The 26,205-nt window shown below is 53.1% G+C and overlaps 22 non-coding genes across 22 annotated transcripts; all 22 read right to left on the minus strand.

Annotated features, from left to right (window-relative positions):
- Positions 1-575: 575 nt before the first annotated feature.
- On the minus strand, positions 576-648 carry trnat-cgu (transfer RNA threonine (anticodon CGU)). Its single transcript has one exon. It is a non-coding gene; the product is annotated as a tRNA-Thr (tRNA).
- A 982-nt stretch (positions 649-1,630) lies between these two features.
- On the minus strand, positions 1,631-1,703 carry trnat-ugu (transfer RNA threonine (anticodon UGU)). The gene has a single exon. It is a non-coding gene; the product is annotated as a tRNA-Thr (tRNA).
- Positions 1,704-2,469: 766 nt separating this feature from the next.
- trnat-cgu (transfer RNA threonine (anticodon CGU)) lies at positions 2,470-2,542 on the minus strand. Its single transcript has one exon. It is a non-coding gene; the product is annotated as a tRNA-Thr (tRNA).
- Positions 2,543-3,523: 981 nt separating this feature from the next.
- On the minus strand, positions 3,524-3,596 carry trnat-ugu (transfer RNA threonine (anticodon UGU)). Its single transcript has one exon. It is a non-coding gene; the product is annotated as a tRNA-Thr (tRNA).
- A 766-nt stretch (positions 3,597-4,362) lies between these two features.
- On the minus strand, positions 4,363-4,435 carry trnat-cgu (transfer RNA threonine (anticodon CGU)). Its single transcript has one exon. It is a non-coding gene; the product is annotated as a tRNA-Thr (tRNA).
- Positions 4,436-5,417: 982 nt separating this feature from the next.
- On the minus strand, positions 5,418-5,490 carry trnat-ugu (transfer RNA threonine (anticodon UGU)). Its single transcript has one exon. It is a non-coding gene; the product is annotated as a tRNA-Thr (tRNA).
- Positions 5,491-6,255: 765 nt separating this feature from the next.
- Positions 6,256-6,328, minus strand: trnat-cgu (transfer RNA threonine (anticodon CGU)). The gene has a single exon. It is a non-coding gene; the product is annotated as a tRNA-Thr (tRNA).
- Positions 6,329-7,310: 982 nt separating this feature from the next.
- Positions 7,311-7,383, minus strand: trnat-ugu (transfer RNA threonine (anticodon UGU)). The gene has a single exon. It is a non-coding gene; the product is annotated as a tRNA-Thr (tRNA).
- A 766-nt stretch (positions 7,384-8,149) lies between these two features.
- Positions 8,150-8,222, minus strand: trnat-cgu (transfer RNA threonine (anticodon CGU)). The gene has a single exon. It is a non-coding gene; the product is annotated as a tRNA-Thr (tRNA).
- A 1,821-nt stretch (positions 8,223-10,043) lies between these two features.
- On the minus strand, positions 10,044-10,116 carry trnat-cgu (transfer RNA threonine (anticodon CGU)). Its single transcript has one exon. It is a non-coding gene; the product is annotated as a tRNA-Thr (tRNA).
- A 982-nt stretch (positions 10,117-11,098) lies between these two features.
- Positions 11,099-11,171, minus strand: trnat-ugu (transfer RNA threonine (anticodon UGU)). Its single transcript has one exon. It is a non-coding gene; the product is annotated as a tRNA-Thr (tRNA).
- Positions 11,172-11,937: 766 nt separating this feature from the next.
- trnat-cgu (transfer RNA threonine (anticodon CGU)) lies at positions 11,938-12,010 on the minus strand. Its single transcript has one exon. It is a non-coding gene; the product is annotated as a tRNA-Thr (tRNA).
- Positions 12,011-13,831: 1,821 nt separating this feature from the next.
- On the minus strand, positions 13,832-13,904 carry trnat-cgu (transfer RNA threonine (anticodon CGU)). Its single transcript has one exon. It is a non-coding gene; the product is annotated as a tRNA-Thr (tRNA).
- A 1,821-nt stretch (positions 13,905-15,725) lies between these two features.
- Positions 15,726-15,798, minus strand: trnat-cgu (transfer RNA threonine (anticodon CGU)). The gene has a single exon. It is a non-coding gene; the product is annotated as a tRNA-Thr (tRNA).
- A 982-nt stretch (positions 15,799-16,780) lies between these two features.
- trnat-ugu (transfer RNA threonine (anticodon UGU)) lies at positions 16,781-16,853 on the minus strand. Its single transcript has one exon. It is a non-coding gene; the product is annotated as a tRNA-Thr (tRNA).
- Positions 16,854-17,619: 766 nt separating this feature from the next.
- On the minus strand, positions 17,620-17,692 carry trnat-cgu (transfer RNA threonine (anticodon CGU)). Its single transcript has one exon. It is a non-coding gene; the product is annotated as a tRNA-Thr (tRNA).
- Positions 17,693-19,512: 1,820 nt separating this feature from the next.
- trnat-cgu (transfer RNA threonine (anticodon CGU)) lies at positions 19,513-19,585 on the minus strand. The gene has a single exon. It is a non-coding gene; the product is annotated as a tRNA-Thr (tRNA).
- A 982-nt stretch (positions 19,586-20,567) lies between these two features.
- On the minus strand, positions 20,568-20,640 carry trnat-ugu (transfer RNA threonine (anticodon UGU)). Its single transcript has one exon. It is a non-coding gene; the product is annotated as a tRNA-Thr (tRNA).
- Positions 20,641-21,406: 766 nt separating this feature from the next.
- On the minus strand, positions 21,407-21,479 carry trnat-cgu (transfer RNA threonine (anticodon CGU)). Its single transcript has one exon. It is a non-coding gene; the product is annotated as a tRNA-Thr (tRNA).
- A 982-nt stretch (positions 21,480-22,461) lies between these two features.
- On the minus strand, positions 22,462-22,534 carry trnat-ugu (transfer RNA threonine (anticodon UGU)). Its single transcript has one exon. It is a non-coding gene; the product is annotated as a tRNA-Thr (tRNA).
- A 766-nt stretch (positions 22,535-23,300) lies between these two features.
- Positions 23,301-23,373, minus strand: trnat-cgu (transfer RNA threonine (anticodon CGU)). The gene has a single exon. It is a non-coding gene; the product is annotated as a tRNA-Thr (tRNA).
- A 1,822-nt stretch (positions 23,374-25,195) lies between these two features.
- Positions 25,196-25,268, minus strand: trnat-cgu (transfer RNA threonine (anticodon CGU)). Its single transcript has one exon. It is a non-coding gene; the product is annotated as a tRNA-Thr (tRNA).
- Between the last annotated feature and the right edge of the window lie 937 nt (positions 25,269-26,205).

Genomic DNA, 26,205 nt, shown 5'->3' on the forward strand with positions numbered 1-26,205 from the left:
CCCATTGTGTACGGTGATTGTGCGGGCTCGGTGGATTAGTCAGCATTCAATGTAGAATGATGCAGTGCGCGGAATGGGCCTGGGTAGATTGCTCTCTGCAGGTCGGTGTTGACGAGATAAGAATATATGAGATTGGTGACAGTGTGGAAACAGGCCCTTCAGCCCAACAAGTCCAAACTGTTTCCAAACTGGAGGGATTCTGTGCTCCTGTGATATCTGAGAATCACCGGGAGACATCATCGGTCAGCGATCTCAAACTGAAATCGGTGAACACACACGGCCCCGTTCTTTGCCTGCAGAACAAAGAAGTTTTTGGATTTCAACTGAACGCTGTAAGTGACAAAAGCAGAAGTTGCAGGAAAGCTCAACTTGACAAAAGTAGCAGCTCTCAGTCCAACAGGGTTATTCGGGAGCGCGTCGCGTACCTCTGGTGTTTGGGGGTGAAAACTCGCCCTTCCTCAGAAGCCGCTTGGACCATAAACAGGCGTTGAGCGATTCGAACATGGTACTCGTCAGTCGCATACCAAACATTGAAACTGACTGCGGCTGGCCTGGCAAAGAGGATAAATGCGATGAGGCCCCAGTGAGATTTGAACTCACGCCCTCTGGTTTACGAGACCAGCGCTCTAACCGCTGAGCTATGGAGCCGGGCGAGCGGCCGCCGCGAACCTTTGGCTGATTGGGTAACAGCCCTCGCGTCACCGTCTGGACAGTTTGAACACTCTCTCTCCCCGTGCGCGCGTGGGTTTGCTCCGGCTGCTCCGGTTACAGAGATGTGCAGCTTCTGCGGGATTGGCCATGCTTCATTGTCCCATTGTGTACGGTGATTGTGCGGGCTCGATGGATTAGTCAGCATTCAATGTACAACGATGCAGTGTGCGGAATGGGTCTGGGTAGACTGCTCTCTGCAGGTCGGTGTTGACGAGATTAGAATAAATTAGATTGGCGACAGTGTGGAAACAGGCCCTTCAGCCCAACAAGTCCACATCAACCCACCCAGACCCGTTTCTCTCTGAATAATGTACCTACGACTAGGGGCAATTTAGAATGGCCAATTCACACGACTTGCACGTCTTTAGACAGTGGGAGCGAACCGGAGCAAACCCACGCAGACTCTGGGCGAATGTGCAAACACGACACAGACAGTCCCCTAAAGCTGGAATCGTGACTGCGTCCCTAGTGCTGTGAGGCAGCAGTGCGAACCACTGAGCGGCTAGTTGGGCGGAATGGCCTGTTTCCAAACTGGAGGGATTCTATGCTTCTGTGATAGCTGAGAATCACCGGGAGACATGATTGGGAATGGTCATTCGGTCGCTTGGAGTGACTGAGGTCAGCGATCTCAAACTTTAATCGGTTCAGCGATCTCAAACTTTAATCGGTGAACACACACAGCCCCGTTCTTTGCCTGCAGAAGAAAGAAGTTGCAGGAAAACCTGCTCACCTGGTCGGAGACGAGAAATGAGAGGCGTTTCAGACATCAATTCCCAAAAGCAGCAGCTATGAGTCCAACAGGAGCGCCACCCGCCCCGCCGGTGGACGCTCGTGCTTCCAAGAAGCCGGTTGGACGACAAACGGGCGAGGAGCAATTTGAAGAACACAGCGCTCCTCAGCGTCATACCACAAGACTGAGAGGCCCCAGTGAGATTTGAACTCACGACCTCTGGTTTACAAGACCAGTGCTCTAACCGCTGAGCTATGGAGCCAGGCGCCAGGTCGCTCAGCGGAACTTGGCTGACTGGTTAACACTGGCTGAGTCAGAACGCTTGGGACACAGGTTCCAATCGACCCTCGCGTCACCGTCTGAACGGTTTGAACATTCTCCCCGTGGGTTTGCTCCGGCTGCTCCGTTTACAAAGAAGTGTAGCTTCTGCGGGATTGGCCACGCTTCATTGTCCCATTGTGTACGGTGATTGTGCGGGCTCGGTGGATTAGTCAGCATTCAATGTAGAATGATGCAGTGCGCGGAATGGGCCTGGGTAGATTGCTCTCTGCAGGTCGGTGTTGACGAGATAAGAATATATGAGATTGGTGACAGTGTGGAAACAGGCCCTTCAGCCCAACAAGTCCAAACTGTTTCCAAACTGGAGGGATTCTGTGCTCCTGTGATATCTGAGAATCACCGGGAGACATCATCGGTCAGCGATCTCAAACTGAAATCGGTGAACACACACGGCCCCGTTCTTTGCCTGCAGAACAAAGAAGTTTTTGGATTTCAACTGAACGCTGTAAGTGACAAAAGCAGAAGTTGCAGGAAAGCTCAACTTGACAAAAGTAGCAGCTCTCAGTCCAACAGGGTTATTCGGGAGCGCGTCGCGTACCTCTGGTGTTTGGGGGTGAAAACTCGCCCTTCCTCAGAAGCCGCTTGGACCATAAACAGGCGTTGAGCGATTCGAACATGGTACTCGTCAGTCGCATACCAAACATTGAAACTGACTGCGGGCTGGCCTGGCAAAGAGGATAAATGCGATGAGGCCCCAGTGAGATTTGAACTCACGCCCTCTGGTTTACGAGACCAGCGCTCTAACCGCTGAGCTATGGAGCCGGGCGAGCGGCCGCCGCGAACCTTTGGCTGATTGGGTAACAGCCCTCGCGTCACCGTCTGGACAGTTTGAACACTCTCTCTCCCCGTGCGCGCGTGGGTTTGCTCCGGCTGCTCCGGTTACAGAGATGTGCAGCTTCTGCGGGATTGGCCATGCTTCATTGTCCCATTGTGTACGGTGATTGTGCGGGCTCGATGGATTAGTCAGCATTCAATGTACAACGATGCAGTGTGCGGAATGGGTCTGGGTAGACTGCTCTCTGCAGGTCGGTGTTGACGAGATTAGAATAAATTAGATTGGCGACAGTGTGGAAACAGGCCCTTCAGCCCAACAAGTCCACATCAACCCACCCAGACCCGTTTCTCTCTGAATAATGTACCTACGACTAGGGGCAATTTAGAATGGCCAATTCACACGACTTGCACGTCTTCAGACAGTGGGAGCGAACCGGAGCAAACCCACGCAGACTCTGGGCGAATGTGCAAACACGACACAGACAGTCCCCTAAAGCTGGAATCGTGACTGCGTCCCTAGTGCTGTGAGGCAGCAGTGCGAACCACTGAGCGGCTAGTTGGGCGGAATGGCCTGTTTCCAAACTGGAGGGATTCTATGCTTCTGTGATAGCTGAGAATCACCGGGAGACATGATTGGGAATGGTCATTCGGTCGCTTGGAGTGACTGAGGTCAGCGATCTCAAACTTTAATCGGTTCAGCGATCTCAAACTTTAATCGGTGAACACACACAGCCCGTTCTTTGCCTGCAGAAGAAAGAAGTTGCAGGAAAACCTGCTCACCTGGTCGGAGACGAGAAATGAGAGGCGTTTCAGACATCAATTCCCAAAAGCAGCAGCTATGAGTCCAACAGGAGCGCCACCCGCCCCGCCGGTGGACGCTCGTGCTTCCAAGAAGCCGGTTGGACGACAAACGGGCGAGGAGCAATTTGAAGAACACAGCGCTCCTCAGCGTCATACCACAAGACTGAGAGGCCCCAGTGAGATTTGAACTCACGACCTCTGGTTTACAAGACCAGTGCTCTAACCGCTGAGCTATGGAGCCAGGCGCCAGGTCGCTCAGCGGAACTTGGCTGACTGGTTAACACTGGCTGAGTCAGAACGCTTGGGACACAGGTTCCAATCGACCCTCGCGTCACCGTCTGAACGGTTTGAACATTCTCCCCGTGGGTTTGCTCCGGCTGCTCCGTTTACAAAGAAGTGTAGCTTCTGCGGGATTGGCCACGCTTCATTGTCCCATTGTGTACGGTGATTGTGCGGGCTCGGTGGATTAGTCAGCATTCAATGTAGAATGATGCAGTGCGCGGAATGGGCCTGGGTAGATTGCTCTCTGCAGGTCGGTGTTGACGAGATAAGAATATATGAGATTGGTGACAGTGTGGAAACAGGCCCTTCAGCCCAACAAGTCCAAACTGTTTCCAAACTGGAGGGATTCTGTGCTCCTGTGATATCTGAGAATCACCGGGAGACATCATCGGTCAGCGATCTCAAACTGAAATCGGTGAACACACACGGCCCCGTTCTTTGCCTGCAGAACAAAGAAGTTTTTGGATTTCAACTGAACGCTGTAAGTGACAAAAGCAGAAGTTGCAGGAAAGCTCAACTTGACAAAAGTAGCAGCTCTCAGTCCAACAGGGTTATTCGGGAGCGCGTCGCGTACCTCTGGTGTTTGGGGGTGAAAACTCGCCCTTCCTCAGAAGCCGCTTGGACCATAAACAGGCGTTGAGCGATTCGAACATGGTACTCGTCAGTCGCATACCAAACATTGAAACTGACTGCGGGCTGGCCTGGCAAAGAGGATAAATGCGATGAGGCCCCAGTGAGATTTGAACTCACGCCCTCTGGTTTACGAGACCAGCGCTCTAACCGCTGAGCTATGGAGCCGGGCGAGCGGCCGCCGCGAACCTTTGGCTGATTGGGTAACAGCCCTCGCGTCACCGTCTGGACAGTTTGAACACTCTCTCTCCCCGTGCGCGCGTGGGTTTGCTCCGGCTGCTCCGGTTACAGAGATGTGCAGCTTCTGCGGGATTGGCCATGCTTCATTGTCCCATTGTGTACGGTGATTGTGCGGGCTCGATGGATTAGTCAGCATTCAATGTACAACGATGCAGTGTGCGGAATGGGTCTGGGTAGACTGCTCTCTGCAGGTCGGTGTTGACGAGATTAGAATAAATTAGATTGGCGACAGTGTGGAAACAGGCCCTTCAGCCCAACAAGTCCACATCAACCCACCCAGACCCGTTTCTCTCTGAATAATGTACCTACGACTAGGGGCAATTTAGAATGGCCAATTCACACGACTTGCACGTCTTTAGACAGTGGGAGCGAACCGGAGCAAACCCACGCAGACTCTGGGCGAATGTGCAAACACGACACAGACAGTCCCCTAAAGCTGGAATCGTGACTGCGTCCCTAGTGCTGTGAGGCAGCAGTGCGAACCACTGAGCGGCTAGTTGGGCGGAATGGCCTGTTTCCAAACTGGAGGGATTCTATGCTTCTGTGATAGCTGAGAATCACCGGGAGACATGATTGGGAATGGTCATTCGGTCGCTTGGAGTGACTGAGGTCAGCGATCTCAAACTTTAATCGGTTCAGCGATCTCAAACTTTAATCGGTGAACACACACAGCCCCGTTCTTTGCCTGCAGAAGAAAGAAGTTGCAGGAAAACCTGCTCACCTGGTCGGAGACGAGAAATGAGAGGCGTTTCAGACATCAATTCCCAAAAGCAGCAGCTATGAGTCCAACAGGAGCGCCACCCGCCCCGCCGGTGGACGCTCGTGCTTCCAAGAAGCCGGTTGGACGACAAACGGGCGAGGAGCAATTTGAAGAACACAGCGCTCCTCAGCGTCATACCACAAGACTGAGAGGCCCCAGTGAGATTTGAACTCACGACCTCTGGTTTACAAGACCAGTGCTCTAACCGCTGAGCTATGGAGCCAGGCGCCAGGTCGCTCAGCGGAACTTGGCTGACTGGTTAACACTGGCTGAGTCAGAACGCTTGGGACACAGGTTCCAATCGACCCTCGCGTCACCGTCTGAACGGTTTGAACATTCTCCCCGTGGGTTTGCTCCGGCTGCTCCGTTTACAAAGAAGTGTAGCTTCTGCGGGATTGGCCACGCTTCATTGTCCCATTGTGTACGGTGATTGTGCGGGCTCGGTGGATTAGTCAGCATTCAATGTAGAATGATGCAGTGCGCGGAATGGGCCTGGGTAGATTGCTCTCTGCAGGTCGGTGTTGACGAGATAAGAATATATGAGATTGGTGACAGTGTGGAAACAGGCCCTTCAGCCCAACAAGTCCAAACTGTTTCCAACTGGAGGGATTCTGTGCTCCTGTGATATCTGAGAATCACCGGGAGACATCATCGGTCAGCGATCTCAAACTGAAATCGGTGAACACACACGGCCCCGTTCTTTGCCTGCAGAACAAAGAAGTTTTTGGATTTCAACTGAACGCTGTAAGTGACAAAAGCAGAAGTTGCAGGAAAGCTCAACTTGACAAAAGTAGCAGCTCTCAGTCCAACAGGGTTATTCGGGAGCGCGTCGCGTACCTCTGGTGTTTGGGGGTGAAAACTCGCCCTTCCTCAGAAGCCGCTTGGACCATAAACAGGCGTTGAGCGATTCGAACATGGTACTCGTCAGTCGCATACCAAACATTGAAACTGACTGCGGGCTGGCCTGGCAAAGAGGATAAATGCGATGAGGCCCCAGTGAGATTTGAACTCACGCCCTCTGGTTTACGAGACCAGCGCTCTAACCGCTGAGCTATGGAGCCGGGCGAGCGGCCGCCGCGAACCTTTGGCTGATTGGGTAACAGCCCTCGCGTCACCGTCTGGACAGTTTGAACACTCTCTCTCCCCGTGCGCGCGTGGGTTTGCTCCGGCTGCTCCGGTTACAGAGATGTGCAGCTTCTGCGGGATTGGCCATGCTTCATTGTCCCATTGTGTACGGTGATTGTGCGGGCTCGATGGATTAGTCAGCATTCAATGTACAACGATGCAGTGTGCGGAATGGGTCTGGGTAGACTGCTCTCTGCAGGTCGGTGTTGACGAGATTAGAATAAATTAGATTGGCGACAGTGTGGAAACAGGCCCTTCAGCCCAACAAGTCCACATCAACCCACCCAGACCCGTTTCTCTCTGAATAATGTACCTACGACTAGGGGCAATTTAGAATGGCCAATTCACACGACTTGCACGTCTTTAGACAGTGGGAGCGAACCGGAGCAAACCCACGCAGACTCTGGGCGAATGTGCAAACACGACACAGACAGTCCCCTAAAGCTGGAATCGTGACTGCGTCCCTAGTGCTGTGAGGCAGCAGTGCGAACCACTGAGCGGCTAGTTGGGCGGAATGGCCTGTTTCCAAACTGGAGGGATTCTATGCTTCTGTGATAGCTGAGAATCACCGGGAGACATGATTGGGAATGGTCATTCGGTCGCTTGGAGTGACTGAGGTCAGCGATCTCAAACTTTAATCGGTTCAGCGATCTCAAACTTTAATCGGTGAACACACACAGCCCCGTTCTTTGCCTGCAGAAGAAAGAAGTTGCAGGAAAACCTGCTCACCTGGTCGGAGACGAGAAATGAGAGGCGTTTCAGACATCAATTCCCAAAAGCAGCAGCTATGAGTCCAACAGGAGCGCCACCCGCCCCGCCGGTGGACGCTCGTGCTTCCAAGAAGCCGGTTGGACGACAAACGGGCGAGGAGCAATTTGAAGAACACAGCGCTCCTCAGCGTCATACCACAAGACTGAGAGGCCCCAGTGAGATTTGAACTCACGACCTCTGGTTTACAAGACCAGTGCTCTAACCGCTGAGCTATGGAGCCAGGCGCCAGGTCGCTCAGCGGAACTTGGCTGACTGGTTAACACTGGCTGAGTCAGAACGCTTGGGACACAGGTTCCAATCGACCCTCGCGTCACCGTCTGAACGGTTTGAACATTCTCCCCGTGGGTTTGCTCCGGCTGCTCCGTTTACAAAGAAGTGTAGCTTCTGCGGGATTGGCCACGCTTCATTGTCCCATTGTGTACGGTGATTGTGCGGGCTCGGTGGATTAGTCAGCATTCAATGTAGAATGATGCAGTGCGCGGAATGGGCCTGGGTAGATTGCTCTCTGCAGGTCGGTGTTGACGAGATAAGAATATATGAGATTGGTGACAGTGTGGAAACAGGCCCTTCAGCCCAACAAGTCCAAACTGTTTCCAAACTGGAGGGATTCTGTGCTCCTGTGATATCTGAGAATCACCGGGAGACATCATCGGTCAGCGATCTCAAACTGAAATCGGTGAACACACACGGCCCCGTTCTTTGCCTGCAGAACAAAGAAGTTTTTGGATTTCAACTGAACGCTGTAAGTGACAAAAGCAGAAGTTGCAGGAAAGCTCAACTTGACAAAAGTAGCAGCTCTCAGTCCAACAGGGTTATTCGGGAGCGCGTCGCGTTCCTCTGGTGTTTGGGGGTGAAAACTCGCCCTTCCTCAGAAGCCGCTTGGACCATAAACAGGCGTTGAGCGATTCGAACATGGTACTCGTCAGTCGCATACCAAACATTGAAACTGACTGCGGGCTGGCCTGGCAAAGAGGATAAATGCGATGAGGCCCCAGTGAGATTTGAACTCACGCCCTCTGGTTTACGAGACCAGCGCTCTAACCGCTGAGCTATGGAGCCGGGCGAGCGGCCGCCGCGAACCTTTGGCTGATTGGGTAACAGCCCTCGCGTCACCGTCTGGACAGTTTGAACACTCTCTCTCCCCGTGCGCGCGTGGGTTTGCTCCGGCTGCTCCGGTTACAGAGATGTGCAGCTTCTGCGGGATTGGCCATGCTTCATTGTCCCATTGTGTACGGTGATTGTGCGGGCTCGATGGATTAGTCAGCATTCAATGTACAACGATGCAGTGTGCGGAATGGGTCTGGGTAGACTGCTCTCTGCAGGTCGGTGTTGACGAGATTAGAATAAATTAGATTGGCGACAGTGTGGAAACAGGCCCTTCAGCCCAACAAGTCCACATCAACCCACCCAGACCCGTTTCTCTCTGAATAATGTACCTACGACTAGGGGCAATTTAGAATGGCCAATTCACACGACTTGCACGTCTTTAGACAGTGGGAGCGAACCGGAGCAAACCCACGCAGACTCTGGGCGAATGTGCAAACACGACACAGACAGTCCCCTAAAGCTGGAATCGTGACTGCGTCCCTAGTGCTGTGAGGCAGCAGTGCGAACCACTGAGCGGCTAGTTGGGCGGAATGGCCTGTTTCCAAACTGGAGGGATTCTATGCTTCTGTGATAGCTGAGAATCACCGGGAGACATGATTGGGAATGGTCATTCGGTCGCTTGGAGTGACTGAGGTCAGCGATCTCAAACTTTAATCGGTTCAGCGATCTCAAACTTTAATCGGTGAACACACACAGCCCCGTTCTTTGCCTGCAGAAGAAAGAAGTTGCAGGAAAACCTGCTCACCTGGTCGGAGACGAGAAATGAGAGGCGTTTCAGACATCAATTCCCAAAAGCAGCAGCTATGAGTCCAACAGGAGCGCCACCCGCCCCGCCGGTGGACGCTCGTGCTTCCAAGAAGCCGGTTGGACGACAAACGGGCGAGGAGCAATTTGAAGAACACAGCGCTCCTCAGCGTCATACCACAAGACTGAGAGGCCCCAGTGAGATTTGAACTCACGATCTCTGGTTTACAAGACCAGTGCTCTAACCGCTGAGCTATGGAGCCAGGCGCCAGGTCGCTCAGCGGAACTTGGCTGACTGGTTAACACTGGCTGAGTCAGAACGCTTGGGACACAGGTTCCAATCGACCCTCGCGTCACCGTCTGAACGGTTTGAACATTCTCCCCGTGGGTTTGCTCCGGCTGCTCCGTTTACAAAGAAGTGTAGCTTCTGCGGGATTGGCCACGCTTCATTGTCCCATTGTGTACGGTGATTGTGCGGGCTCGGTGGATTAGTCAGCATTCAATGTAGAATGATGCAGTGCGCGGAATGGGCCTGGGTAGATTGCTCTCTGCAGGTCGGTGTTGACGAGATAAGAATATATGAGATTGGTGACAGTGTGGAAACAGGCCCTTCAGCCCAACAAGTCCAAACTGTTTCCAAACTGGAGGGATTCTGTGCTCCTGTGATATCTGAGAATCACCGGGAGACATCATCGGTCAGCGATCTCAAACTGAAATCGGTGAACACACACGGCCCCGTTCTTTGCCTGCAGAACAAAGAAGTTTTTGGATTTCAACTGAACGCTGTAAGTGACAAAAGCAGAAGTTGCAGGAAAGCTCAACTTGACAAAAGTAGCAGCTCTCAGTCCAACAGGGTTATTCGGGAGCGCGTCGCGTACCTCTGGTGTTTGGGGGTGAAAACTCGCCCTTCCTCAGAAGCCGCTTGGACCATAAACAGGCGTTGAGCGATTCGAACATGGTACTCGTCAGTCGCATACCAAACATTGAAACTGACTGCGGGCTGGCCTGGCAAAGAGGATAAATGCGATGAGGCCCCAGTGAGATTTGAACTCACGCCCTCTGGTTTACGAGACCAGCGCTCTAACCGCTGAGCTATGGAGCCGGGCGAGCGGCCGCCGCGAACCTTTGGCTGATTGGGTAACAGCCCTCGCGTCACCGTCTGGACAGTTTGAACACTCTCTCTCCCCGTGCGCGCGTGGGTTTGCTCCGGCTGCTCCGGTTACAGAGATGTGCAGCTTCTGCGGGATTGGCCATGCTTCATTGTCCCATTGTGTACGGTGATTGTGCGGGCTCGATGGATTAGTCAGCATTCAATGTACAACGATGCAGTGTGCGGAATGGGTCTGGGTAGACTGCTCTCTGCAGGTCGGTGTTGACGAGATTAGAATAAATTAGATTGGCGACAGTGTGGAAACAGGCCCTTCAGCCCAACAAGTCCACATCAACCCACCCAGACCCGTTTCTCTCTGAATAATGTACCTACGACTAGGGGCAATTTAGAATGGCCAATTCACACGACTTGCACGTCTTTAGACAGTGGGAGCGAACCGGAGCAAACCCACGCAGACTCTGGGCGAATGTGCAAACACGACACAGACAGTCCCCTAAAGCTGGAATCGTGACTGCGTCCCTAGTGCTGTGAGGCAGCAGTGCGAACCACTGAGCGGCTAGTTGGGCGGAATGGCCTGTTTCCAAACTGGAGGGATTCTATGCTTCTGTGATAGCTGAGAATCACCGGGAGACATGATTGGGAATGGTCATTCGGTCGCTTGGAGTGACTGAGGTCAGCGATCTCAAACTTTAATCGGTTCAGCGATCTCAAACTTTAATCGGTGAACACACACAGCCCCGTTCTTTGCCTGCAGAAGAAAGAAGTTGCAGGAAAACCTGCTCACCTGGTCGGAGACGAGAAATGAGAGGCGTTTCAGACATCAATTCCCAAAAGCAGCAGCTATGAGTCCAACAGGAGCGCCACCCGCCCCGCCGGTGGACGCTCGTGCTTCCAAGAAGCCGGTTGGACGACAAACGGGCGAGGAGCAATTTGAAGAACACAGCGCTCCTCAGCGTCATACCACAAGACTGAGAGGCCCCAGTGAGATTTGAACTCACGACCTCTGGTTTACAAGACCAGTGCTCTAACCGCTGAGCTATGGAGCCAGGCGCCAGGTCGCTCAGCGGAACTTGGCTGACTGGTTAACACTGGCTGAGTCAGAACGCTTGGGACACAGGTTCCAATCGACCCTCGCGTCACCGTCTGAACGGTTTGAACATTCTCCCCGTGGGTTTGCTCCGGCTGCTCCGTTTACAAAGAAGTGTAGCTTCTGCGGGATTGGCCACGCTTCATTGTCCCATTGTGTACGGTGATTGTGCGGGCTCGGTGGATTAGTCAGCATTCAATGTAGAATGATGCAGTGCGCGGAATGGGCCTGGGTAGATTGCTCTCTGCAGGTCGGTGTTGACGAGATAAGAATATATGAGATTGGTGACAGTGTGGAAACAGGCCCTTCAGCCCAACAAGTCCAAACTGTTTCCAAACTGGAGGGATTCTGTGCTCCTGTGATATCTGAGAATCACCGGGAGACATCATCGGTCAGCGATCTCAAACTGAAATCGGTGAACACACACGGCCCCGTTCTTTGCCTGCAGAACAAAGAAGTTTTTGGATTTCAACTGAACGCTGTAAGTGACAAAAGCAGAAGTTGCAGGAAAGCTCAACTTGACAAAAGTAGCAGCTCTCAGTCCAACAGGGTTATTCGGGAGCGCGTCGCGTACCTCTGGTGTTTGGGGGTGAAAACTCGCCCTTCCTCAGAAGCCGCTTGGACCATAAACAGGCGTTGAGCGATTCGAACATGGTACTCGTCAGTCGCATACCAAACATTGAAACTGACTGCGGGCTGGCCTGGCAAAGAGGATAAATGCGATGAGGCCCCAGTGAGATTTGAACTCACGCCCTCTGGTTTACGAGACCAGCGCTCTAACCGCTGAGCTATGGAGCCGGGCGAGCGGCCGCCGCGAACCTTTGGCTGATTGGGTAACAGCCCTCGCGTCACCGTCTGGACAGTTTGAACACTCTCTCTCCCCGTGCGCGCGTGGGTTTGCTCCGGCTGCTCCGGTTACAGAGATGTGCAGCTTCTGCGGGATTGGCCATGCTTCATTGTCCCATTGTGTACGGTGATTGTGCGGGCTCGATGGATTAGTCAGCATTCAATGTACAACGATGCAGTGTGCGGAATGGGTCTGGGTAGACTGCTCTCTGCAGGTCGGTGTTGACGAGATTAGAATAAATTAGATTGGCGACAGTGTGGAAACAGGCCCTTCAGCCCAACAAGTCCACATCAACCCACCCAGACCCGTTTCTCTCTGAATAATGTACCTACGACTAGGGGCAATTTAGAATGGCCAATTCACACGACTTGCACGTCTTTAGACAGTGGGAGCGAACCGGAGCAAACCCACGCAGACTCTGGGCGAATGTGCAAACACGACACAGACAGTCCCCTAAAGCTGGAATCGTGACTGCGTCCCTAGTGCTGTGAGGCAGCAGTGCGAACCACTGAGCGGCTAGTTGGGCGGAATGGCCTGTTTCCAAACTGGAGGGATTCTATGCTTCTGTGATAGCTGAGAATCACCGGGAGACATGATTGGGAATGGTCATTCGGTCGCTTGGAGTGACTGAGGTCAGCGATCTCAAACTTTAATCGGTTCAGCGATCTCAAACTTTAATCGGTGAACACACACAGCCCCGTTCTTTGCCTGCAGAAGAAAGAAGTTGCAGGAAAACCTGCTCACCTGGTCGGAGACGAGAAATGAGAGGCGTTTCAGACATCAATTCCCAAAAGCAGCAGCTATGAGTCCAACAGGAGCGCCACCCGCCCCGCCGGTGGACGCTCGTGCTTCCAAGAAGCCGGTTGGACGACAAACGGGCGAGGAGCAATTTGAAGAACACAGCGCTCCTCAGCGTCATACCACAAGACTGAGAGGCCCCAGTGAGATTTGAACTCACGATCTCTGGTTTACAAGACCAGTGCTCTAACCGCTGAGCTATGGAGCCAGGCGCCAGGTCGCTCAGCGGAACTTGGCTGACTGGTTAACACTGGCTGAGTCAGAACGCTTGGGACACAGGTTCCAATCGACCCTCGCGTCACCGTCTGAACGGTTTGAACATTCTCCCCGTGGGTTTGCTCCGGCTGCTCCGTTTACAAAGAAGTGTAGCTTCTGCGGGATTGGCCACGCTTCATTGTCCCATTGTGTACGGTGATTGTGCGGGCTCGGTGGATTAGTCAGCATTCAATGTAGAATGATGCAGTGCGCGGAATGGGCCTGGGTAGATTGCTCTCTGCAGGTCGGTGTTGACGAGATAAGAATATATGAGATTGGTGACAGTGTGGAAACAGGCCCTTCAGCCCAACAAGTCCAAACTGTTTCCAAACTGGAGGGATTCTGTGCTCCTGTGATATCTGAGAATCACCGGGAGACATCATCGGTCAGCGATCTCAAACTGAAATCGGTGAACACACACGGCCCCGTTCTTTGCCTGCAGAACAAAGAAGTTTTTGGATTTCAACTGAACGCTGTAAGTGACAAAAGCAGAAGTTGCAGGAAAGCTCAACTTGACAAAAGTAGCAGCTCTCAGTCCAACAGGGTTATTCGGGAGCGCGTCGCGTACCTCTGGTGTTTGGGGGTGAAAACTCGCCCTTCCTCAGAAGCCGCTTGGACCATAAACAGGCGTTGAGCGATTCGAACATGGTACTCGTCAGTCGCATACCAAACATTGAAACTGACTGCGGGCTGGCCTGGCAAAGAGGATAAATGCGATGAGGCCCCAGTGAGATTTGAACTCACGCCCTCTGGTTTACGAGACCAGCGCTCTAACCGCTGAGCTATGGAGCCGGGCGAGCGGCCGCCGCGAACCTTTGGCTGATTGGGTAACAGCCCTCGCGTCACCGTCTGGACAGTTTGAACACTCTCTCTCCCCGTGCGCGCGTGGGTTTGCTCCGGCTGCTCCGGTTACAGAGATGTGCAGCTTCTGCGGGATTGGCCATGCTTCATTGTCCCATTGTGTACGGTGATTGTGCGGGCTCGATGGATTAGTCAGCATTCAATGTACAACGATGCAGTGTGCGGAATGGGTCTGGGTAGACTGCTCTCTGCAGGTCGGTGTTGACGAGATTAGAATAAATTAGATTGGCGACAGTGTGGAAACAGGCCCTTCAGCCCAACAAGTCCACATCAACCCACCCAGACCCGTTTCTCTCTGAATAATGTACCTACGACTAGGGGCAATTTAGAATGGCCAATTCACACGACTTGCACGTCTTTAGACAGTGGGAGCGAACCGGAGCAAACCCACGCAGACTCTGGGCGAATGTGCAAACACGACACAGACAGTCCCCTAAAGCTGGAATCGTGACTGCGTCCCTAGTGCTGTGAGGCAGCAGTGCGAACCACTGAGCGGCTAGTTGGGCGGAATGGCCTGTTTCCAAACTGGAGGGATTCTATGCTTCTGTGATAGCTGAGAATCACCGGGAGACATGATTGGGAATGGTCATTCGGTCGCTTGGAGTGACTGAGGTCAGCGATCTCAAACTTTAATCGGTTCAGCGATCTCAAACTTTAATCGGTGAACACACACAGCCCCGTTCTTTGCCTGCAGAAGAAAGAAGTTGCAGGAAAACCTGCTCACCTGGTCGGAGACGAGAAATGAGAGGCGTTTCAGACATCAATTCCCAAAAGCAGCAGCTATGAGTCCAACAGGAGCGCCACCCGCCCCGCCGGTGGACGCTCGTGCTTCCAAGAAGCCGGTTGGACGACAAACGGGCGAGGAGCAATTTGAAGAACACAGCGCTCCTCAGCGTCATACCACAAGACTGAGAGGCCCCAGTGAGATTTGAACTCACGATCTCTGGTTTACAAGACCAGTGCTCTAACCGCTGAGCTATGGAGCCAGGCGCCAGGTCGCTCAGCGGAACTTGGCTGACTGGTTAACACTGGCTGAGTCAGAACGCTTGGGACACAGGTTCCAATCGACCCTCGCGTCACCGTCTGAACGGTTTGAACATTCTCCCCGTGGGTTTGCTCCGGCTGCTCCGTTTACAAAGAAGTGTAGCTTCTGCGGGATTGGCCACGCTTCATTGTCCCATTGTGTACGGTGATTGTGCGGGCTCGGTGGATTAGTCAGCATTCAATGTAGAATGATGCAGTGCGCGGAATGGGCCTGGGTAGATTGCTCTCTGCAGGTCGGTGTTGACGAGATAAGAATATATGAGATTGGTGACAGTGTGGAAACAGGCCCTTCAGCCCAACAAGTCCAAACTGTTTCCAAACTGGAGGGATTCTGTGCTCCTGTGATATCTGAGAATCACCGGGAGACATCATCGGTCAGCGATCTCAAACTGAAATCGGTGAACACACACGGCCCCGTTCTTTGCCTGCAGAACAAAGAAGTTTTTGGATTTCAACTGAACGCTGTAAGTGACAAAAGCAGAAGTTGCAGGAAAGCTCAACTTGACAAAAGTAGCAGCTCTCAGTCCAACAGGGTTATTCGGGAGCGCGTCGCGTACCTCTGGTGTTTGGGGGTGAAAACTCGCCCTTCCTCAGAAGCCGCTTGGACCATAAACAGGCGTTGAGCGATTCGAACATGGTACTCGTCAGTCGCATACCAAACATTGAAACTGACTGCGGGCTGGCCTGGCAAAGAGGATAAATGCGATGAGGCCCCAGTGAGATTTGAACTCACGCCCTCTGGTTTACGAGACCAGCGCTCTAACCGCTGAGCTATGGAGCCGGGCGAGCGGCCGCCGCGAACCTTTGGCTGATTGGGTAACAGCCCTCGCGTCACCGTCTGGACAGTTTGAACACTCTCTCTCCCCGTGCGCGCGTGGGTTTGCTCCGGCTGCTCCGGTTACAGAGATGTGCAGCTTCTGCGGGATTGGCCATGCTTCATTGTCCCATTGTGTACGGTGATTGTGCGGGCTCGATGGATTAGTCAGCATTCAATGTACAACGATGCAGTGTGCGGAATGGGTCTGGGTAGACTGCTCTCTGCAGGTCGGTGTTGACGAGATTAGAATAAATTAGATTGGCGACAGTGTGGAAACAGGCCCTTCAGCCCAACAAGTCCACATCAACCCACCCAGACCCGTTTCTCTCTGAATAATGTACCTACGACTAGGGGCAATTTAGAATGGCCAATTCACACGACTTGCACGTCTTTAGACAGTGGGAGCGAACCGGAGCAAACCCACGCAGACTCTGGGCGAATGTGCAAACACGACACAGACAGTCCCCTAAAGCTGGAATCGTGACTGCGTCCCTAGTGCTGTGAGGCAGCAGTGCGAACCACTGAGCGGCTAGTTGGGCGGAATGGCCTGTTTCCAAACTGGAGGGATTCTATGCTTCTGTGATAGCTGAGAATCACCGGGAGACATGATTGGGAATGGTCATTCGGTCGCTTGGAGTGACTGAGGTCAGCGATCTCAAACTTTAATCGGTTCAGCGATCTCAAACTTTAATCGGTGAACACACACAGCCCCGTTCTTTGCCTGCAGAAGAAAGAAGTTGCAGGAAAACCTGCTCACCTGGTCGGAGACGAGAAATGAGAGGCGTTTCAGACATCAATTCCCAAAAGCAGCAGCTATGAGTCCAACAGGAGCGCCACCCGCCCCGCCGGTGGACGCTCGTGCTTCCAAGAAGCCGGTTGGACGACAAACGGGCGAGGAGCAATTTGAAGAACACAGCGCTCCTCAGCGTCATACCACAAGACTGAGAGGCCCCAGTGAGATTTGAACTCACGACCTCTGGTTTACAAGACCAGTGCTCTAACCGCTGAGCTATGGAGCCAGGCGCCAGGTCGCTCAGCGGAACTTGGCTGACTGGTTAACACTGGCTGAGTCAGAACGCTTGGGACACAGGTTCCAATCGACCCTCGCGTCACCGTCTGAACGGTTTGAACATTCTCCCCGTGGGTTTGCTCCGGCTGCTCCGTTTACAAAGAAGTGTAGCTTCTGCGGGATTGGCCACGCTTCATTGTCCCATTGTGTACGGTGATTGTGCGGGCTCGGTGGATTAGTCAGCATTCAATGTAGAATGATGCAGTGCGCGGAATGGGCCTGGGTAGATTGCTCTCTGCAGGTCGGTGTTGACGAGATAAGAATATATGAGATTGGTGACAGTGTGGAAACAGGCCCTTCAGCCCAACAAGTCCAAACTGTTTCCAAACTGGAGGGATTCTGTGCTCCTGTGATATCTGAGAATCACCGGGAGACATCATCGGTCAGCGATCTCAAACTGAAATCGGTGAACACACACGGCCCCGTTCTTTGCCTGCAGAACAAAGAAGTTTTTGGATTTCAACTGAACGCTGTAAGTGACAAAAGCAGAAGTTGCAGGAAAGCTCAACTTGACAAAAGTAGCAGCTCTCAGTCCAACAGGGTTATTCGGGAGCGCGTCGCGTACCTCTGGTGTTTGGGGGTGAAAACTCGCCCTTCCTCAGAAGCCGCTTGGACCATAAACAGGCGTTGAGCGATTCGAACATGGTACTCGTCAGTCGCATACCAAACATTGAAACTGACTGCGGGCTGGCCTGGCAAAGAGGATAAATGCGATGAGGCCCCAGTGAGATTTGAACTCACGCCCTCTGGTTTACGAGACCAGCGCTCTAACCGCTGAGCTATGGAGCCGGGCGAGCGGCCGCCGCGAACCTTTGGCTGATTGGGTAACAGCCCTCGCGTCACCGTCTGGACAGTTTGAACACTCTCTCTCCCCGTGCGCGCGTGGGTTTGCTCCGGCTGCTCCGGTTACAGAGATGTGCAGCTTCTGCGGGATTGGCCATGCTTCATTGTCCCATTGTGTACGGTGATTGTGCGGGCTCGATGGATTAGTCAGCATTCAATGTACAACGATGCAGTGTGCGGAATGGGTCTGGGTAGACTGCTCTCTGCAGGTCGGTGTTGACGAGATTAGAATAAATTAGATTGGCGACAGTGTGGAAACAGGCCCTTCAGCCCAACAAGTCCACATCAACCCACCCAGACCCGTTTCTCTCTGAATAATGTACCTACGACTAGGGGCAATTTAGAATGGCCAATTCACACGACTTGCACGTCTTTAGACAGTGGGAGCGAACCGGAGCAAACCCACGCAGACTCTGGGCGAATGTGCAAACACGACACAGACAGTCCCCTAAAGCTGGAATCGTGACTGCGTCCCTAGTGCTGTGAGGCAGCAGTGCGAACCACTGAGCGGCTAGTTGGGCGGAATGGCCTGTTTCCAAACTGGAGGGATTCTATGCTTCTGTGATAGCTGAGAATCACCGGGAGACATGATTGGGAATGGTCATTCGGTCGCTTGGAGTGACTGAGGTCAGCGATCTCAAACTTTAATCGGTTCAGCGATCTCAAACTTTAATCGGTGAACACACACAGCCCCGTTCTTTGCCTGCAGAAGAAAGAAGTTGCAGGAAAACCTGCTCACCTGGTCGGAGACGAGAAATGAGAGGCGTTTCAGACATCAATTCCCAAAAGCAGCAGCTATGAGTCCAACAGGAGCGCCACCCGCCCCGCCGGTGGACGCTCGTGCTTCCAAGAAGCCGGTTGGACGACAAACGGGCGAGGAGCAATTTGAAGAACACAGCGCTCCTCAGCGTCATACCACAAGACTGAGAGGCCCCAGTGAGATTTGAACTCACGATCTCTGGTTTACAAGACCAGTGCTCTAACCGCTGAGCTATGGAGCCAGGCGCCAGGTCGCTCAGCGGAACTTGGCTGACTGGTTAACACTGGCTGAGTCAGAACGCTTGGGACACAGGTTCCAATCGACCCTCGCGTCACCGTCTGAACGGTTTGAACATTCTCCCCGTGGGTTTGCTCCGGCTGCTCCGTTTACAAAGAAGTGTAGCTTCTGCGGGATTGGCCACGCTTCATTGTCCCATTGTGTACGGTGATTGTGCGGGCTCGGTGGATTAGTCAGCATTCAATGTAGAATGATGCAGTGCGCGGAATGGGCCTGGGTAGATTGCTCTCTGCAGGTCGGTGTTGACGAGATAAGAATATATGAGATTGGTGACAGTGTGGAAACAGGCCCTTCAGCCAACAAGTCCAAACTGTTTCCAAACTGGAGGGATTCTGTGCTCCTGTGATATCTGAGAATCACCGGGAGACATCATCGGTCAGCGATCTCAAACTGAAATCGGTGAACACACACGGCCCCGTTCTTTGCCTGCAGAACAAAGAAGTTTTTGGATTTCAACTGAACGCTGTAAGTGACAAAAGCAGAAGTTGCAGGAAAGCTCAACTTGACAAAAGTAGCAGCTCTCAGTCCAACAGGGTTATTCGGGAGCGCGTCGCGTACCTCTGGTGTTTGGGGGTGAAAACTCGCCCTTCCTCAGAAGCCGCTTGGACCATAAACAGGCGTTGAGCGATTCGAACATGGTACTCGTCAGTCGCATACCAAACATTGAAACTGACTGCGGGCTGGCCTGGCAAAGAGGATAAATGCGATGAGGCCCCAGTGAGATTTGAACTCACGCCCTCTGGTTTACGAGACCAGCGCTCTAACCGCTGAGCTATGGAGCCGGGCGAGCGGCCGCCGCGAACCTTTGGCTGATTGGGTAACAGCCCTCGCGTCACCGTCTGGACAGTTTGAACACTCTCTCTCCCCGTGCGCGCGTGGGTTTGCTCCGGCTGCTCCGGTTACAGAGATGTGCAGCTTCTGCGGGATTGGCCATGCTTCATTGTCCCATTGTGTACGGTGATTGTGCGGGCTCGATGGATTAGTCAGCATTCAATGTACAACGATGCAGTGTGCGGAATGGGTCTGGGTAGACTGCTCTCTGCAGGTCGGTGTTGACGAGATTAGAATAAATTAGATTGGCGACAGTGTGGAAACAGGCCCTTCAGCCCAACAAGTCCACATCAACCCACCCAGACCCGTTTCTCTCTGAATAATGTACCTACGACTAGGGGCAATTTAGAATGGCCAATTCACACGACTTGCACGTCTTTAGACAGTGGGAGCGAACCGGAGCAAACCCACGCAGACTCTGGGCGAATGTGCAAACACGACACAGACAGTCCCCTAAAGCTGGAATCGTGACTGCGTCCCTAGTGCTGTGAGGCAGCAGTGCGAACCACTGAGCGGCTAGTTGGGCGGAATGGCCTGTTTCCAAACTGGAGGGATTCTATGCTTCTGTGATAGCTGAGAATCACCGGGAGACATGATTGGGAATGGTCATTCGGTCGCTTGGAGTGACTGAGGTCAGCGATCTCAAACTTTAATCGGTTCAGCGATCTCAAACTTTAATCGGTGAACACACACAGCCCCGTTCTTTGCCTGCAGAAGAAAGAAGTTGCAGGAAAACCTGCTCACCTGGTCGGAGACGAGAAATGAGAGGCGTTTCAGACATCAATTCCCAAAAGCAGCAGCTATGAGTCCAACAGGAGCGCCACCCGCCCCGCCGGTGGACGCTCGTGCTTCCAAGAAGCCGGTTGGACGACAAACGGGCGAGGAGCAATTTGAAGAACACAGCGCTCCTCAGCGTCATACCACAAGACTGAGAGGCCCCAGTGAGATTTGAACTCACGACCTCTGGTTTACAAGACCAGTGCTCTAACCGCTGAGCTATGGAGCCAGGCGCCAGGTTGCTCAGCGGAACTTGGCTGACTGGTTAACACTGGCTGAGTCAGAACGCTTGGGACACAGGTTCCAATCGACCCTCGCGTCACCGTCTGAACGGTTTGAACATTCTCCCCGTGGGTTTGCTCCGGCTGCTCCGTTTACAAAGAAGTGTAGCTTCTGCGGGATTGGCCACGCTTCATTGTCCCATTGTGTACGGTGATTGTGCGGGCTCGGTGGATTAGTCAGCATTCAATGTAGAATGATGCAGTGCGCGGAATGGGCCTGGGTAGATTGCTCTCTGCAGGTCGGTGTTGACGAGATAAGAATATATGAGATTGGTGACAGTGTGGAAACAGGCCCTTCAGCCCAACAAGTCCAAACTGTTTCCAAACTGGAGGGATTCTGTGCTCCTGTGATATCTGAGAATCACCGGGAGACATCATCGGTCAGCGATCTCAAACTGAAATCGGTGAACACACACGGCCCCGTTCTTTGCCTGCAGAACAAAGAAGTTTTTGGATTTCAACTGAACGCTGTAAGTGACAAAAGCAGAAGTTGCAGGAAAGCTCAACTTGACAAAAGTAGCAGCTCTCAGTCCAACAGGGTTATTCGGGAGCGCGTCGCGTACCTCTGGTGTTTGGGGGTGAAAACTCGCCCTTCCTCAGAAGCCGCTTGGACCATAAACAGGCGTTGAGCGATTCGAACATGGTACTCGTCAGTCGCATACCAAACATTGAAACTGACTGCGGGCTGGCCTGGCAAAGAGGATAAATGCGATGAGGCCCCAGTGAGATTTGAACTCACGCCCTCTGGTTTACGAGACCAGCGCTCTAACCGCTGAGCTATGGAGCCGGGCGAGCGGCCGCCGCGAACCTTTGGCTGATTGGGTAACAGCCCTCGCGTCACCGTCTGGACAGTTTGAACACTCTCTCTCCCCGTGCGCGCGTGGGTTTGCTCCGGCTGCTCCGGTTACAGAGATGTGCAGCTTCTGCGGGATTGGCCATGCTTCATTGTCCCATTGTGTACGGTGATTGTGCGGGCTCGATGGATTAGTCAGCATTCAATGTACAACGATGCAGTGTGCGGAATGGGTCTGGGTAGACTGCTCTCTGCAGGTCGGTGTTGACGAGATTAGAATAAATTAGATTGGCGACAGTGTGGAAACAGGCCCTTCAGCCCAACAAGTCCACATCAACCCACCCAGACCCGTTTCTCTCTGAATAATGTACCTACGACTAGGGGCAATTTAGAATGGCCAATTCACACGACTTGCACGTCTTTAGACAGTGGGAGCGAACCGGAGCAAACCCACGCAGACTCTGGGCGAATGTGCAAACACGACACAGACAGTCCCCTAAAGCTGGAATCGTGACTGCGTCCCTAGTGCTGTGAGGCAGCAGTGCGAACCACTGAGCGGCTAGTTGGGCGGAATGGCCTGTTTCCAAACTGGAGGGATTCTATGCTTCTGTGATAGCTGAGAATCACCGGGAGACATGATTGGGAATGGTCATTCGGTCGCTTGGAGTGACTGAGGTCAGCGATCTCAAACTTTAATCGGTTCAGCGATCTCAAACTTTAATCGGTGAACACACACAGCCCCGTTCTTTGCCTGCAGAAGAAAGAAGTTGCAGGAAAACCTGCTCACCTGGTCGGAGACGAGAAATGAGAGGCGTTTCAGACATCAATTCCCAAAAGCAGCAGCTATGAGTCCAACAGGAGCGCCACCCGCCCCGCCGGTGGACGCTCGTGCTTCCAAGAAGCCGGTTGGACGACAAACGGGCGAGGAGCAATTTGAAGAACACAGCGCTCCTCAGCGTCATACCACAAGACTGAGAGGCCCCAGTGAGATTTGAACTCACGACCTCTGGTTTACAAGACCAGTGCTCTAACCGCTGAGCTATGGAGCCAGGCGCCAGGTCGCTCAGCGGAACTTGGCTGACTGGTTAACACTGGCTGAGTCAGAACGCTTGGGACACAGGTTCCAATCGACCCTCGCGTCACCGTCTGAACGGTTTGAACATTCTCCCCGTGGGTTTGCTCCGGCTGCTCCGTTTACAAAGAAGTGTAGCTTCTGCGGGATTGGCCACGCTTCATTGTCCCATTGTGTACGGTGATTGTGCGGGCTCGGTGGATTAGTCAGCATTCAATGTAGAATGATGCAGTGCGCGGAATGGGCCTGGGTAGATTGCTCTCTGCAGGTCGGTGTTGACGAGATAAGAATATATGAGATTGGTGACAGTGTGGAAACAGGCCCTTCAGCCCAACAAGTCCAAACTGTTTCCAAACTGGAGGGATTCTGTGCTCCTGTGATATCTGAGAATCACCGGGAGACATCATCGGTCAGCGATCTCAAACTGAAATCGGTGAACACACACGGCCCCGTTCTTTGCCTGCAGAACAAAGAAGTTTTTGGATTTCAACTGAACGCTGTAAGTGACAAAAGCAGAAGTTGCAGGAAAGCTCAACTTGACAAAAGTAGCAGCTCTCAGTCCAACAGGGTTATTCGGGAGCGCGTCGCGTACCTCTGGTGTTTGGGGGTGAAAACTCGCCCTTCCTCAGAAGCCGCTTGGACCATAAACAGGCGTTGAGCGATTCGAACATGGTACTCGTCAGTCGCATACCAAACATTGAAACTGACTGCGGGCTGGCCTGGCAAAGAGGATAAATGCGATGAGGCCCCAGTGAGATTTGAACTCACGCCCTCTGGTTTACGAGACCAGCGCTCTAACCGCTGAGCTATGGAGCCGGGCGAGCGGCCGCCGCGAACCTTTGGCTGATTGGGTAACAGCCCTCGCGTCACCGTCTGGACAGTTTGAACACTCTCTCTCCCCGTGCGCGCGTGGGTTTGCTCCGGCTGCTCCGGTTACAGAGATGTGCAGCTTCTGCGGGATTGGCCATGCTTCATTGTCCCATTGTGTACGGTGATTGTGCGGGCTCGATGGATTAGTCAGCATTCAATGTACAACGATGCAGTGTGCGGAATGGGTCTGGGTAGACTGCTCTCTGCAGGTCGGTGTTGACGAGATTAGAATAAATTAGATTGGCGACAGTGTGGAAACAGGCCCTTCAGCCCAACAAGTCCACATCAACCCACCCAGACCCGTTTCTCTCTGAATAATGTACCTACGACTAGGGGCAATTTAGAATGGCCAATTCACACGACTTGCACGTCTTTAGACAGTGGGAGCGAACCGGAGCAAACCCACGCAGACTCTGGGCGAATGTGCAAACACGACACAGACAGTCCCCTAAAGCTGGAATCGTGACTGCGTCCCTAGTGCTGTGAGGCAGCAGTGCGAACCACTGAGCGGCTAGTTGGGCGGAATGGCCTGTTTCCAAACTGGAGGGATTCTATGCTTCTGTGATAGCTGAGAATCACCGGGAGACATGATTGGGAATGGTCATTCGGTCGCTTGGAGTGACTGAGGTCAGCGATCTCAAACTTTAATCGGTTCAGCGATCTCAAACTTTAATCGGTGAACACACACAGCCCCGTTCTTTGCCTGCAGAAGAAAGAAGTTGCAGGAAAACCTGCTCACCTGGTCGGAGACGAGAAATGAGAGGCGTTTCAGACATCAATTCCCAAAAGCAGCAGCTATGAGTCCAACAGGAGCGCCACCCGCCCCCGCCGGTGGACGCTCGTGCTTCCAAGAAGCCGGTTGGACGACAAACGGGCGAGGAGCAATTTGAAGAACACAGCGCTCCTCAGCGTCATACCACAAGACTGAGAGGCCCCAGTGAGATTTGAACTCACGACCTCTGGTTTACAAGACCAGTGCTCTAACCGCTGAGCTATGCAGCCAGGCGCCAGGTCGCTCAGCGGAACTTGGCTGACTGGTTAACACTGGCTGAGTCAGAACGCTTGGGACACAGGTTCCAATCGACCCTCGCGTCACCGTCTGAACGGTTTGAACATTCTCCCCGTGGGTTTGCTCCGGCTGCTCCGTTTACAAAGAAGTGTAGCTTCTGCGGGATTGGCCACGCTTCATTGTCCCATTGTGTACGGTGATTGTGCGGGCTCGGTGGATTAGTCAGCATTCAATGTAGAATGATGCAGTGCGCGGAATGGGCCTGGGTAGATTGCTCTCTGCAGGTCGGTGTTGACGAGATAAGAATATATGAGATTGGTGACAGTGTGGAAACAGGCCCTTCAGCCCAACAAGTCCAAACTGTTTCCAAACTGGAGGGATTCTGTGCTCCTGTGATATCTGAGAATCACCGGGAGACATCATCGGTCAGCGATCTCAAACTGAAATCGGTGAACACACACGGCCCCGTTCTTTGCCTGCAGAACAAAGAAGTTTTTGGATTTCAACTGAACGCTGTAAGTGACAAAAGCAGAAGTTGCAGGAAAGCTCAACTTGACAAAAGTAGCAGCTCTCAGTCCAACAGGGTTATTCGGGAGCGCGTCGCGTACCTCTGGTGTTTGGGGGTGAAAACTCGCCCTTCCTCAGAAGCCGCTTGGACCATAAACAGGCGTTGAGCGATTCGAACATGGTACTCGTCAGTCGCATACCAAACATTGAAACTGACTGCGGGCTGGCCTGGCAAAGAGGATAAATGCGATGAGGCCCCAGTGAGATTTGAACTCACGCCCTCTGGTTTACGAGACCAGCGCTCTAACCGCTGAGCTATGGAGCCGGGCGAGCGGCCGCCGCGAACCTTTGGCTGATTGGGTAACAGCCCTCGCGTCACCGTCTGGACAGTTTGAACACTCTCTCTCCCCGTGCGCGCGTGGGTTTGCTCCGGCTGCTCCGGTTACAGAGATGTGCAGCTTCTGCGGGATTGGCCATGCTTCATTGTCCCATTGTGTACGGTGATTGTGCGGGCTCGATGGATTAGTCAGCATTCAATGTACAACGATGCAGTGTGCGGAATGGGTCTGGGTAGACTGCTCTCTGCAGGTCGGTGTTGACGAGATTAGAATAAATTAGATTGGCGACAGTGTGGAAACAGGCCCTTCAGCCCAACAAGTCCACATCAACCCACCCAGACCCGTTTCTCTCTGAATAATGTACCTACGACTAGGGGCAATTTAGAATGGCCAATTCACACGACTTGCACGTCTTTAGACAGTGGGAGCGAACCGGAGCAAACCCACGCAGACTCTGGGCGAATGTGCAAACACGACACAGACAGTCCCCTAAAGCTGGAATCGTGACTGCGTCCCTAGTGCTGTGAGGCAGCAGTGCGAACCACTGAGCGGCTAGTTGGGCGGAATGGCCTGTTTCCAAACTGGAGGGATTCTATGCTTCTGTGATAGCTGAGAATCACCGGGAGACATGATTGGGAATGGTCATTCGGTCGCTTGGAGTGACTGAGGTCAGCGATCTCAAACTTTAATCGGTTCAGCGATCTCAAACTTTAATCGGTGAACACACACAGCCCCGTTCTTTGCCTGCAGAAGAAAGAAGTTGCAGGAAAACCTGCTCACCTGGTCGGAGACGAGAAATGAGAGGCGTTTCAGACATCAATTCCCAAAAGCAGCAGCTATGAGTCCAACAGGAGCGCCACCCGCCCCGCCGGTGGACGCTCGTGCTTCCAAGAAGCCGGTTGGACGACAAACGGGCGAGGAGCA

This window comes from Hemiscyllium ocellatum, unplaced genomic scaffold (assembly GCF_020745735.1).
Source record: "Hemiscyllium ocellatum isolate sHemOce1 unplaced genomic scaffold, sHemOce1.pat.X.cur. scaffold_1329_pat_ctg1, whole genome shotgun sequence".
In the NCBI taxonomy this organism is placed as follows: domain Eukaryota; kingdom Metazoa; phylum Chordata; class Chondrichthyes; order Orectolobiformes; family Hemiscylliidae; genus Hemiscyllium; species Hemiscyllium ocellatum.